Genomic DNA, 11229 nt, shown 5'->3' on the forward strand with positions numbered 1-11229 from the left:
GTAGGGAAGAAGGGAGGAAGAAAAGAAGGAAAAGTCAGGTAGGGAGGAGAGGAAGAGAGAGGAGGAGAGGAAGACAGGAAGGAGGCAGGAAGGTAAGGAGGGAATGCCCCCGAGCGGAGAGTTAGAGGGGTGGAGGGGAGAGGTGGTGGAGGGGAGAGGTGGATTGGTGGAGGGGAGAGGTGGTGGAGGGGAGAGGTGGATGGGTGGAGGGAAGGGGGGGTGGAGGGGAGAGAGACGTCTCATGTGACAGGGCATCCGCCAGGGGCGGGGGAGAAACTGTCATCCTGTCAGTGTGAGCCTCATCCGTCTCCATTAGAGACACGCTCTCCACCGGAACACTGAGAGGAGAGAGAACACCTGTTCACTCAGACACAGGAAGCTAAGACGTGTGTGTGTGTGTGTGACAGGTAGAGACTAGCAGCAGCCAGGCTCCTCTGCTTCTGTCTGAAGGTAATTCTGGGGCAGTAATGTACTGTGCAGGTGTGAGTCCTGTCATTCCCCTGGCTGGCTGGCTGGCTGGCCTGGTTAATGCTCACGTACCGTGCTGTAACGTACAGTGCTGTAACGTACAGTGCTGTAACGTACAGTGCTGTAACGTACAATGCTGTCACGCACAGTGCTGTCACGCACAGTGCTGTCACGTACAGTGCTGTAATGTACAGTGCTGTAACGCACAGTGCTGTCACGTACAGTGCTGTAACGTACAGTGCTGTAACATACAGTGCTGTAACGCACAGTGCTGTCACGTACAGTGCTGTCACGTACAGTGCTGTCACGCACAGTGCTGTAACGCACAGTGCTGTCACGCGCAGTGTTGTTACGTACAGTGCTGTAACGCACAGTGCTGTAACGCACAGTGCTGTCACGTACAGTGCTGTCACGTACAATGCTGTAACGCACATTGCTGTCACGCACAGTGCTGTCACGTACAGTGCTATAACGCACAGTGCTGTCACGTACAGTGCTGTAACGCACAGTGCTGTCACGCACAGTGCTGTAACGCACAGTGCTGTCACGCACAGTGCTGTCACGTACAGTGCTGTAACGCACAGTGCTGTAACGCACAGTGCTGTCACGTACAGTGCTGTAACGTACAGTGCTGTAACATACAGTGCTGTAACGCACAGTGCTGTCACGTACAGTGCTGTCACGTACAGTGCTGTAACGCACAGTGCTGTCACGCACAGTGCTGTAACGTACAGTGCTGTAACGCACAGTGCTGTAACGCACAGTGCTGTCACGTACAGTGCTGTCACGTACAGTGCTGTCACGCACAGTGCTGTCACGCACAGTGCTGTAACGTACAGTGTTGTCACGTACAGTGCTGTCACGTACAGTGCTGTCACGCACAGTGCTGTAACGCACAGTGCTGTAACGCACAGTGCTGTCACGTACAGTGTTGTCACGTACAGTGCTGTCACGTACAGTGCTGTCACGCACAGTGCTGTAACGCACAGTGCTGTAACGTACAGTGCTGTCACGTACAGTGCTGTCACGTACAGTGCTGTCACGCACAGTGCTGTAACGCACAGTGCTGTAACGTACAGTGCTGTCACGTACAGTGCTGTCACGTACAGTGCTGTCACGCACAGTGCTGTCACGTACAGTGCTGTAACGCACAGTGCTGTAACGCACAGTGCTGTAACGTACAGTGCTGTCACGTACAGTGCTGTAACGTACAGTGCTGTAACCACAGGCCCATGGACCCTGCTGCTCCTCCAGCATTTACCCTTTACCCTTTAGGAGGGGTCAGATTGTTGTGTTCCTCCAGACAAGACTCTACATAGAATGGTTTATTATAGAATGGTTCCATAATGGTTAATTATAAAATGGTTCCATAATGGTTTATTATACTGTAGAATGGTTTCATATGGAATGGCTTGTTATTGACTGGTTCCATATAGAAGGGCTTGTTATTGACTGGTTCCATATAGAATGGCTTGTTATTGACTGGAGAGAGAGAGAGCGAGGGAGAGAATTAATGAAACTTCCAAACTGGGCATGGCTACATTCTCCCTCGGGCCTTCTGTCCTATTGCTAACCCCATCCCTCCATCCCTCCATCCCTCCATCCTTTCATCCTTTCATCCTTTCATACGTCCATCCTTTCATCTCTTCACCTCTCCTTCCCTCCAACAACAGGACAGCAGGGCCGTGACGGCTGACCAGATCAAACATGACAACACTGGAGGAGCAGGATGTCAGTAGATCAATCACACACACACACACACACACACGCTCATGAGCACACTCACACACCAACACGCATGCACACACACACACACGCACGCTCATACACACACACACACATGGAATTGTGATCTGTTCTGTTAGAAAACTCATCATAGCACATGATATAAGCAGCAAATGTTCATTTCTACACCAGTTACACATATTGTATGATACCCAGTAACTGGCAGTACATACAGTTTATATACAGTATATATCTCTATCTATTTACAGTTACATAAATGACTTCATCATTATAATTGATTTATGTCTGGTAGGTTAAATATCACTGACATGAATCTGCTACAATTTGGACCTCACCTAATAATCATCCTGGTAGCTACATAACCAAGGCTACACTCTAAGTGGGTTTAACCACATGCTGAGGAAGAAAGGATGCCCCTAGCCAACACACACACACACACTCGCACACACACACAGTCACACACACTCACACACAAAATATCAGTTGGCTTTCGGGAACTTGTGAGGGATTATCGACATCAAAGTCAATAGAAATGTCAGCCTGGCTATCTTTGGAAATGCCAGCAACGCTTTGCATCTCCGCAGCACCCAACCAACACACACCCCAACACATGAACATGCACATACGCACGCACACGCACACACATGCAACCACACACACATGCACATACATGCAGACACACACGCATCCACACACAGAGACACGCACACCTTCAAACGACCACACACACACACACACACACAGCCCCCTGCCCCCAGCAGTAGAGGTGATTACTGCTGCTCTGGGGAGAGTGACGCTTTTGATCTCCTCACATATTGGAAACCACTTCAAGCCGAGCACCAGCCAGGATACAGGAAGCGATGACATCACAGCCAGACGGGGTCTCCAAGGCCTGGTCCAGGGGTTTCTCCCTCGTCACCATGGAGATTAGCAGAATTATGCTCATTCTGCTGGATTAGGGTCTTGGCCCAACGAGTCGTCAGTCACCGTTTGCTGCGTGTGGAACGGTGGTTCCCCTCTGACTGAAGGGGTTTTGCTCAGTCTCAATAGGTATCGGTGGCGTGAGAGATGCAGAGAGGTTTCTGCTGAGAGTGTGTTTGCAAGGTTTCCAACCCCTGATAAAAAAGATACAAACTTGTAAATGTTTGATAGGCATTGGAAATTCAAGGTCTTCTCCTTCATGCTGTGGCACCCTGAAACGAAACCCAAAAACAAACAAACAAAATAAATAATAACCTTTCACCAGAATGGCAGTTGAGAAATGGATACCTTGAAGACGGAACGGCTTTGAAGTCGGCATTGATTCTAGCCCCCCCCCCCCTTCCCCTCCCTGCACCCCTGTTTACCCAAGCCTGGGGAGGAAGCTGATTTGACCCATGACCCCCCGCTCTCTCTCACCTCATCTTCCAGCTCAGCCTCGGTCTGGTAACCAGAGCACAGTCAGCCCCCTCCCTCCCTCCCTCTCTACCTGCTACTAACCCTAACCCTGCCCAGGGCTATGAACCTGAACACACTCATCTCCGGTGTCTTACACCTCCCCCTCCCCACCTCCCCCTCCCCACCTCACCCTCCCCACCTCACCCTCCACCATCCCCTGCCACTCCTCACCCCTCCCCCTCCACCCCTCCCCCTTCACTCCCCAGGTGAACTCAGAAACAGACAGAATGCAGGCTTTGTCTTTGCGTTGCTCATCCTCCAGCTCCTCCTCCTCCTCTTCTTCCTCCTCTTTCTCCTCTTTCTCCTCATCCTCCTCCTCCCCCTCTGCTCCTCCTCCTCTCCTCCTGAGCCCTCCTGGCCTCAGTAGACACCAGGACTGAAACCTGAAACACACCACTTAATTAAAAAATTCCAGCTCTGTAAAGCAGCATCTCATCCCTTCTCCTCCTCATCCTGCTTCTTCTCTTCCTCCTCTCTCCTCTACTCCTCTCTCTTCTCTCTCCTCTCCTCTCTCCTCTCTCTCCTCTCCTCTCCTCTCTCCTCTCTCTTCTCTCCTCTCTCCTCTCCTCTCTTCTCACTCCTCTCTTCTCTCTCCTCTCTCTTGTCTCCTGTCTCCTGTCTCCTGTCTCCTGTCTCCTGTCTCCTGTCTCCTGTCTCCTGTCTCCTGTCTCCTGTCTCCTGTCTCCTGTCTCCTGTCTCCTGTCTCCTGTCTCCTGTCTCCTCTCTTGTCCTCCTCCTCTTGAGCAGGCAGGGACAGCAGAGTGCACTGCAGAGACACACAGGACAGGAGCAGAAACTGCAGAACAGCTTACTAATGCCCAGCAGCAATAAGAAAGGTTTACCGACCCACACAGACCGTGTCTACAAACGACACACACTAAACTCTCCATCACCTATTGCTACGTACACATTTCATACACAGCACAGTACACGATAACAATGGCTAACCTCTATGACCTCTATCATAGGGGGTGTGACTGCTGTTTCTAACCCTGACTGCCCTGTGGACAGACACTGTCACCGAGTCGAGCACTGTGTGATCGGATGCTCTGGTGACGTTAAGCAGATAGAAACAGGGAAAACAGAATATGGAAGGAATGCTGATGTCCTTAACGACGTTTTAGGCTTTCTCTCTGGAGCGCCGGGTGCAAATGTTCTGAAGTTGGGGTAGTTTGTGTGCCAAGATGTTTGGTGAAAACTTTCCGTTGGTAAAAAACAGGCCTTTGTGGTGGTTTGCAATCCTGAGACAGTCAGGTTAATGAACCACTCTGTGACCCGTCTGTGAAAAAACTCTGATCTGGAATGTATGAGTGCGTTCTGGAATACACAAGTATGTTCTGGAACATAACTGAATGTTCTGGAGCACATGAGCGTTTTCTAGAACACTGGAATGTATCCCTGAGAACAGTGGAAGCTGCTCTGAGCATGACTGGAACACACTGTGTCTAGGTTTGCCAAGCTCTTGGTTTGCTGGTAAAAAAAATAGTGTATATGAATATAAAACAAAATGGAGGACTGTCTTGGGAAATGCTTTTAAAATGGTGGTTGTGGTGGACACTGAGGAATTTTAAATCATTACAACCTCAAGCCTCAACATGTGTTGTGTGTGTGAACGTGGAATCACACTCACTCACACACACACACACACACACACACACACACACACACACACACACACACAGACAAACAGACACACACACTCAAACACACTGACACACACATCCCCCCCACACACACACACTCATGTCCAACTGCCCAATGTCTTCTCCAGACAGCAGTGCAGCCACAGGGCTGTTCAGAGCTGGGCTGCTGGGTTTCAGTCTCAACGTTATAAAACGACACTTGTTTCCTGAGGAAGTTGTTGAGGAAACTGTGTTCAGGGTGGCCACCAAGCTGAAGACCTGCATCCACAGCAGGCTGAAGACCTGCATCCACAGCAGGCTGAAGACCTGCATCCACACCAAGCTGAAGACCTGCATCCACACCAAGCTGAAGACCTGCATCCACAGCAGGCTGAAGACCTGCATCCACAGCAGGCTGAAGACCTGCATCCACAGCAGGCTGAAGACCTGCATCCACACCAAGCTGAAGACCTGCATCCACAGCAGGCTGAAGACCTGCATCCACAGCAGGCTGAAGACCTGCATCCACAGCAGGCTGAAGACCTGCATCCACAGCAGGCTGAAGACCTGCATCCACAGCAGGCAGGTCAAAACATGCCACGACACACACCAAGCCATTGAGAGAGAAGGGCAGAGTGAAGGAGAGAGAAAGTGAAAGAGATAGAGATAGAGAGGGAGACAGGGGGGGGAGAGAGAGAGAGAGAGAGAGAGAGAGAGAGAGAGATGGAGAACTTAAAAATTGTTTATAAACTCACTGTCAGCTAAAACCAATTGCAAGTCCATTACAGACTGAAAGTTTGTGTTGTCACATCAACAAGCCATAAATCTGTTAGGGTGTCGATGATACGCAGAAACAGAAAGAAACCAATAGTAGAGACCTTCAGTGGACACAATTAGTAGAGACCAACAGTAGAGACTTCCAAGTAAAGATCTTCCATTTAAACTATCAGTAAAGACTACATGCAAAGACTGTCAGAGAATGCTGTCTGTGTATGTGTGTGAGTGTATGTACAGCGCCAGTCAAAAGTTTGGACACATTTTCCCATAGGAACGTATAAGTGAATGTGTGAACGTGTAAGTGAATGTGTGTGATTTATTTCCGCTTTAAACACTGGAAAAAAAGGACTTGATTCAGCCAGTGCTGGTGGGTGATGAATGTACACCAGGAGCATCTCCCATGATCAAGAAACAGGACGTGTGTGGTCCTCCCCACACGGCTGGGCTCTGCTCTGGGCCGGCTGGGCTCTGCTGTGGGCCGGCTGGGCTCTGCTCTGGGCCGGCTGGACTCTGCTCTGGGCCGGCTGGGCTCTGCTCTGGGCCGGCTGGGCTCTGCTGTGGGCCGGCTGGGCTCTGCTGTGGACCGGCTGGGCTCTGCTGTGGACCGGCTGGACTCTGCTGTGGGCCGGCTGGGCTCTGCTCTGGGCCGGCTGGACTCTGCTCTGGGCCGGCTGGGCTCTGCTCTGGGCCGGCTGGGCTCTGCTGTGGACCGGCTGGGCTCTGCTGTGGACCGGCTGGACTCTGCTGTGGGCCGGCTGGGCTCTGCTCTGGGCCGGCTGGACTCTGCTCTGGGCCGGCTGGGCTCTGCTCTGGGCCGGCTGGGCTCTGCTGTGGACCGGCTGGGCTCTGCTGTGGACCGGCTGGACTCTGCTGTGGGCCGGCTGGGCTCTGCTCTGGGCCGGCTGGACTTTCCTGTGACCGGCTGGACTCTGCTGTGGACCGGCTGGGCTCTGCTGTGGACCGGCTGGACTATGCTGTGGACCGGCTGGGCTCTGCTGTGGACCGGCTGGGCTCTGCTGTGGACCGGCTGGACTCTGCTGTGGACCGTCTGGGATCACACATACCCTCAACACCTGATCCTCTACTGTACAGCCTGGAGACAGAGGCACAGCAGCCAGCGCTCATACAGATGATTTATCCTCTCTCTCCTCTCTCTCTTTCTACCTCTCTCATCCCATTGAGAGAAAGAAAGACAGAGAGAGACAGAGAGAGAGACAGACAGAGAGAGAGAGAGAGAGAGAGAGAGAGAGAGAGAGAGAGAGAGAGAGAAAGAAAGAGAGAGAGAGAAACAATCTTACTCCTCGTGGTATCTCGTCACCGCTCTGCATTCCTTTGCTCCCAGAATTCATCCCACCATCCGTTCTCCTCCCCGGGGCCCTGTTTGTGTATGTGTGTGTGTGTGTTTACAAATGTGTGTGTGTTTACAAGTGTGTGTGCATTCGTTTACAAGTGTATTTTTGTAAATTATGCATTTCTGTGTGTGTTTGCAGAACATGCATATTTTTGTGTGTGCGCATGTGTGTATATCTAGACCGTGTAGGAAATGTAGAACACATTTCCGACAAAGTAATAGGTTAGATATTATCTTCAATCACAAAACTTTTTTTTCTTTCTGTCTTTCTTCCTTTCATTTTCTCTTCATGGTTACATGTCGAGTTTTAACATTGTATGCTTGTGGGAAAGATGGAAGAGTTTATCGCTGTGTGTGTGTGTGTGTGTGTGTGTGTGTGTGTGCAGTGAATGGACAGGGCGATTTAGTGTTTGCATTGTAAAAAGGGGTCGTTTTTTTGTGGTTATGTTTAGTTTTTATTCATAAAATTGTTGTATTTATTTGATTTTCAATATGAGTTAGTAGGATCCAAAATGGTTACTGTGATGTAACTGGTGGATAGCTGGCAGTTGTGACTGCCCACTAAAGATCTTTAAAAAAATCCAAAGTCTGTCTGTTTTCCTCCTCAGGTTCTGATGGCCTAATTTCTGGATTCTGGAAGAACAGGAATCGACTCCTCTGAGTGCGGCTTAGATTACAGAGAGAGAGAGAGACCACTAATAAAGACTGGTGCCGACCAGGGAGCCCTGTCTCTCTCTCTCTCTCTCTCTCTCTCGGTTCTGTGTGTTCTATTTTTCCTTGCCTTTCCCTGTCTTTCTCTCGTTCTTTTTCTCACTCTCCTGCTTTCACTCTCTCTCTCTCCATCTTCCTTCCTTCCTTCCTTCCTGTCTCTCTCTGTCTCTGTCTCTCTCTCTCTCTCTCTCTCTCTCTCTCTCTCTCTCTCTCTCTCTCTCTCTCTCTCTCTCTCTCTCTGTCTCTCTCTTTCACTCTGTTACGTCTCATATTTTTCCTCTCAGTATTCCTCCCTTTAATCAGTCTTCCCTTCATCTCTCTCCCTCTCTCTCCCTCTGTTCTACCAACCATGCATAAGCTCATTCCGGAACATTCCAGACTCTCTCTGGTCCACTGGTAAGCAAAACCATCACAAGCCTCATCAGAACAGCAGAGACTCAGAGAGCAGAGCCTCCCGTCCAGGTCTACCTCCACGTGATGCCCCCTCTGCTGTCCAATGCTCTAACCACCAAGCTGGCCCCAGGCCCTCGCAGATCAACAACACATTGAGATTGAGATCTGAAAACTTTGGTCGGACCACACCAAAGACACACTGACACCCGAGCCAGGACCGACACTCCACCCAGACATGCACTGTGACATCACACACGCACTGTGACATCACACATGCACTGTGACATCACACATGTGCTGTGACATCACACACCCAGACACGCACTGTGACATCACATACGTGCTGTGACATCACACACCCAGACACACACACTGTGACATCACACACCCAGACACGCACTGTGACATCACACACGTGCTGTGACATCACACACCCAGACACACACACTATGACATCACACACCCAGACACACTGTAACATCAGACACCCACCCTCCCTCTCTCTCTCTCTCCCTCTCTCTCTCTCCCCCTCCCTCCCTGGACTACCTGTCCAGGAATGAGCAGAGGTTGAAACATATGGTTACTGTTAAAGGATTTCATGCTCACATAGTTTAATGGATCTGAAAGCCTCCAGGGCTGAGTCAAACTGACTGGAGCCCATTGCATGCTGGGAACTCTACACCTCCACCAACCTGACTGGAGCCCATTGCATGCTGGGAACTCTACACCTCCACCCACCTGACTGGGGCCCATTGCATGCTGGGAACTCTACACCTCCACCCACCTGACTGGAGCCCATTGCATGCTGGGAACTCTACACCTCCACCCACCTGACTGGAGCCCATTGCATGCTGGGAACTCTACACCTCCACCCACCTGACTGGAGCCCATTGCATGCTGGGATCTCTTCACCTCCACCAACCTGACTGGAGCCCATTGCATGCTGGGAACTCTACACCTCCACCCACCTGACTGGAGCCCATTGCATGCTGGGAACTCTACACCTCCACCCACCTGACTGGGGCCCATTGCATGCTGGGAACTCTACACCTCCACCAACCTGACTGGAGCCCATTGCATGCTGGGAACTCTACACCTCCACCAACCTGACTGGAGCCCACTAAATGCCGGGGAATTTCACTTGGTTAGATATTTTGTCTCCAGCTGTAAAGATAGAGGATGGCTTGTTCCTCTTCCTCCCCTCCCCTCACTCTATTTCTTCTCACTCTAGTCTCCATCTCTGTCTTGTGAACGTGGTGTCATGGTTGTCATCTTTGATAAAGCCATCACACAACGTCACAAACCTTAATTTTGACTGGTGCACAGGGATTCAACAACCCTTCCCTGAGGGAAACACCCCAAATTGCTCGCTCTCTCTCTCTCTCTCTCTCTCTCTCTCTCTCTCTCTCTCTCTCTCTCTCTCTCTCTCTCTCTCTCTCTCTCTCTCTCTCTCTCTCTCGCTCCCTCCCTCCCTCCCTCCCTCCCTCCCTCCCTCCCTCTCTCTCTCTCTCCTCCTCCCCTCCATCTCCCTTTGCCCCTCCACCCCTTCCTCTCCCCCCCAGTTGTAATCCTCTGATTGGCATAGCCTCAGAAATAGGGGCGCAGGAAGAGGATTTAGTAGGGTGTTATCTAAATTGTAATGCAAATTATTACGCTAAAGCCTTTATATATAGACAGACATTTCGTCTTGGTGTAGAAAATACTCGTAGAAAGGAGAGAGAGGGGAAAAAGAGAGACATGGGGATAAGGAAGAGGGAGCAAAGAGAGAGAGAGACCGTCCCACCGTGGGCGAGTGAAATGCGAAGGAGTGTGGGGTCAAACTGCGTCACACCCTGTGGCCTGACGAGCCGAGGGGTGAGAGGTGGAGCAGTGGGACCAACACCATCGACCTTGAGGGAGCTCCAAGGAAAAAAACGCACATCACACAGGAAGTGATGCGTGGAGGAAGCGAGAGAAAGTAGGATCTTTTCTAGAGGTCTGTTTTCCTGGGGCTAGAAACAGGATAATTATAACTCGGCTTAGTGATCTCAACCCACAGCTCGCAAAAATCATTTACATGACAATTCCCCCACTTTGTATTCCAATGAAGACATGCTCTCACTTCCTGTTCAGAGGGGTTAGAAGGACGGCCTTCCGAAACGATGACATCGGCCTTGGGCAGGTGCTGGGTTGCTAACCTCCTGCTAATGCTAACACCCAACACAACTCCTACAGTGACTGCTAACCTCTTGCTAATGCTAACACCCAACACAACTCCTACAGTGACTGCTAACCTCCTGCTAATGCTAACACCCAAACACACCTCCTACAGTGACTGCTAACCTCCTGCTAATGCCAACATCCAACACACCTCCTACAGTGACTGCTAACCTCCTGCTAATGCTAACACCCAACACAACTCCTATAGTGACTGTTAACCTCCTGCTAATGCTAACACCCAACACCACTCCTACAGTGACTCTGTCCTCCTCTCTACATATTTCATCGCTGGTATCGTGTATATTACAATGTGTGTGTTTAATCTGAAACTGAACACAGGCTTAGCTGAACACTGGAACATCCTTTGGGGTTAATAACATGAACATAATTTTTGCGTTATGTATGGATGTGTGCCTGTGCAGGTGTGAGTTTTTGTGTGGATGTGTGTTTGTTTGTGCATATGTGTGTCTGTGTGTCTTCAGGTGTGTGCATGCAAGTGTGTATGTGTGTGTGAGTGCAGGCGTA

The sequence above is a fragment of the Hypomesus transpacificus genome, unplaced genomic scaffold (genome assembly GCF_021917145.1).
Source record: "Hypomesus transpacificus isolate Combined female unplaced genomic scaffold, fHypTra1 scaffold_42, whole genome shotgun sequence".
NCBI classification, from domain to species: Eukaryota; Metazoa; Chordata; class Actinopteri; order Osmeriformes; family Osmeridae; genus Hypomesus; species Hypomesus transpacificus.